The sequence below is a fragment of the Triticum aestivum genome, chromosome 7B, assembly GCF_018294505.1.
Source record: "Triticum aestivum cultivar Chinese Spring chromosome 7B, IWGSC CS RefSeq v2.1, whole genome shotgun sequence".
NCBI classification, from domain to species: domain Eukaryota; kingdom Viridiplantae; phylum Streptophyta; class Magnoliopsida; order Poales; family Poaceae; genus Triticum; species Triticum aestivum.
Window position 1 is genome coordinate 114,968,787 of NC_057813.1, and position 3,767 is coordinate 114,972,553.

The 3,767-nt window shown below is 41.9% G+C and overlaps 1 non-coding gene across 1 annotated transcript; it reads left to right on the plus strand.

Moving 5' to 3' along the window:
- Positions 1 to 1,963: 1,963 nt before the first annotated feature.
- On the plus strand, positions 1,964 to 2,074 carry LOC123163335 (small nucleolar RNA R71). Its single transcript, XR_006481853.1, has one exon. It is a non-coding gene; the product is annotated as a small nucleolar RNA R71 (small nucleolar RNA).
- Positions 2,075 to 3,767: the final 1,693 nt, after the last annotated feature.

The window sequence follows — 3,767 nt, forward strand, 5'->3', positions numbered from 1 at the left end:
GTAGACTCAATCATTTTAAACTTTTACAATGATAAAAGTGGATCAACAAGTTCAAATGATGATTGTGCCAAAGGTTCCTAAAGAGAGCATGATCCCGAGCACAAAAAAGAACTTAAACTTGTGATCAAATCACTTATTTACAGAAGTAAAGCAATGATAATATTTTATCAATCTCACCAAAGGAACATACCACCGATCCCGAGAACATGGTATACACCTGGATCGACCAATTATTTAGTTTTTTTTGTTTGTCTCCCCAAAGGAACATACCACCAATCCCGAGAACATGGTATACACCTGGTTCGACAATTACATTTTTTATTATTAATTACTACCCAAGCTAACCCAATCACATGCCACCGATCCCAGGAACATGACATGCTACTATAGGTATTCAGACTTATTTATTCATTATTACTTATCTTAAATGAACAACGCATAAGCACAAAAATAGGAATCATCACTGCTCCATGTCTGGTTCACATGCTACCGATCCAGGGAACATAGCATACTAATCCATAGTGGTTAGGTGATTGCTCTCAATGGGAACACATTAGGCACAAACTCAGCATCTGACTCTTAATGATCTAGGTGTATCGAGGTAAAAGCAGAAAATGATTAAGTTTTCTAGTGTACTAGGGATTTGAGCACTCAAAACTAATAACTTTCACTAGTTTCAGCAAAACAAGCAGTATGTAGATCACTAGTTTACAAGGCATTCACGATTCAATTCACATATTCACATCAAGCATCATATGTCAAAGGTAAAATTCAGTGGGAAGACATTTAAGAAATGGCTTAAGCAACCCAAATAACATTTGATTTCAGCATGTATCAATGGATGATATACTCGGAATGGGTCATGAAACAGCTCACCGGGCTTTGATGATGTAGCACTCGCTCGATCACCTCACCAACTGCAGCTCCTCTCCTTTTGCTTCTCTATCCTCATGCCTGCTCCAGACTCTCCCTTCCTCGTGTGTGCCCCCTTGCTTCTCCTCATCCCCATGCTCTGAGTCCACCACGATCCCAGGGAATGTCATCTCGAACTCGGTCAACTCGCAGTAAATGGTACACAAGCATCAACCTGAAAGAACACTCAACAACCAAGCCAATACAAGTGACAGAGAGAATGCCCTCTAAGTCATCGATAGAGTACCCTATCATATAAGTATATCTATTGAGCAAGTCAGGAACATGTATCAACAACAAGTCACATGGTGCATAGGCAGTAACCATGATATGGCATATCTTGTCGAGAAAGCTGAGGTCATACCTGAGATAGTTAGGAAGAAGCTTCAGGACTACCTCCATTGAAGATACCAAGTGAGGTGTGGTAGTAGAAATTTCCACCGGATTCATGTCAACAAGTGAAATAGAGCTTGACTCCTTGATATCTGAATCCACCTCACCATACTCAACCATGAAGCTCTCCATCTCAAGCTCAAGTGTTGAGGAAGCAATATGGCTAACATCATCGAAGGTGAACTTCTCCATATCTGGCTCAAGCAGCACATGATCAATATCAACTAAAGGTGACTCCTCAATATCAAAAACAACTAACTGCAGCTCTGGCTCATCAATGGAAGAATCATCACAATGCAAAACCGAGTCTCCAACACTAGTATCCATATGATCTGTAGCGTGTGTGTCAACTAGAATGGTGTCATCATCGTCAAAGATAATCCATGCAAGCTCAATCTTGTCACACTGAGATAGAGATTCAGGCTTCTGTGTAAGAATTGGTGGCTGAGGTGTAGTGATTTGTTGCAAGCAAACCAATGAATCAGACGTGGGCTTCTTATTGTACCACTGAAGTTGGTGGAAAGCTATGCTCTCAATCAGCGGAAAAGCTTCATCAAGTGTCTTGTTTGTAATAGCTCCACCCGCTGCCATATCGACATAAGCTCGAGTGTCCGAAGTCAATCCTCTATAGAATATCTTCAGCTCTAACCATCTCTCGAGCCCATGATTAGGACATCTCCTGAATAAGGCTTTGTATCTCTCCCAAGCATCATTCAAGCTCTTGCCTTCACGCTGAACGAAATTGAAGATCTTATCTCGAATTGCGGACTGCTTGTGTAGTGGGAAATATTTATCCAAGAAAGCTCGCGATATCTCATTCCAACTGTATGACCTTGATGGCAAGGATCGATACCAAGCACGAGCATCATTGCGGAGGGAGAATGTGAACAACCTGCACATGATTGCATCTTGAGGAACTCCATGGTACTTGACTCTAGCTGAATACTCCATGACTCGGTGTAAGTGCTCATAGGGATCCTCAGTAGGCAGTCCTCCAAACTGTTGTTGTTGAACCAAAGCAATAAGACCAGGCTTCAGCTCAAAATTCTCTACCTCAATAGTTGGCCAAACCGGTCCTGTGATATAACATTGACTACTTGGCATCCAAAGATCACGAAGCAATGCCATATCTTAACCAAGTGTAACTATAGAACAACCTGCAAAGATTTATGATTCCCTACACAAATTCATAAACAGTAAACACTAGTCAGAAGGTTAGTATCCTAATAAGCCGAAGCAACAATGGGGGAAAATAGAAGAAAAACACTGAAGATGAAATACACGATGAATTGAACAAGGAACTAAAGTAAACCTAGTCTATAGCCTAACATAATCGCTCGACGCTAGTCCCCGGCAACGGCGCCAAAATGGTCAATTGTAATATAGCGGGGTTTTTACGCCCCATACTACGGATGTCGTGTTCTCCACAGGAACTAGGCGACGACAGTCGTGCTCGGCTAAAGCTAGATCAGACGAAAAGGTTTGTGATATTGCAAGACAAACAAAAGTAAAGCAAGTTTGTTCCAGAAAATCATTGACAAATAAAATGTACTCACTATATTTTTGGTGTTTTTATTTGTTTTACTTTGGGAACTAAAATACCAGCACAGGCAGACATGAGAAACAAGGAAAACTACAAGACACCAACACATAAATGTTCAGCAACTAGTATGAAAGAGAAGAATTAAGATCAAGGGACATGACCAGAAGTACTTCACATCACAAGCATATATATATTCACACGTACATAGCTAACACATGGACTAAGAATTAAAGATGTTCAAACAACTCACTTGACAGAGAGCACAAACAACACAAATTGATCACAATAGGTAATAGGAATATCATGGGAAACTGACTGACAAAAAATTCACATATATTGAAATAGTAAAACAGATTACCAATTATCAAATCTTCATTCTAAATGTTCACAGAAATTACACACACACACATGTACACGCACAAAAATTGTTCTAGTTCTTGCAAATCAACAGAATACATCCAGACAAGGACAAGTCCGAATTTCACAGGAACCCACTCGCATCTAATACATAGAAATTTCAGAGAGGGAGAGAGAACAGTAGAAAGTGTTGGAGAAGGAGAAAGTGATTCAGAAGAAGCAGGGAAGCAGCGAGGTAGGCAAAGAAGAAGCAGCAGCACAGGTACAAAGAGAAGGAGCAGCAAGAGAAGTTGGGGAGCGGCAACAGGAAGTGAAGGGGAAGGAGCAGCAGGGGGACGTTGGGAGGAGGAGAGGTTCAGAGAAGAGCTTCGGCAAGGAAGAGCAGCAGGGGGCGCAGGAGATGAAGAGCAGCAACAACTTTAGGGGAAGCAGAGTAGGAGAAGCAGAGAGAGGAGCAGCAGCAGGGGCGTGGGAGAAAGCAGTAGCAGTTGGTAGCGCGTGGGGGATCAGACGCCGGCGACCCCAATGGCTGTTCTAGGGTGTGAGTGGCAAGGGGAAGCAG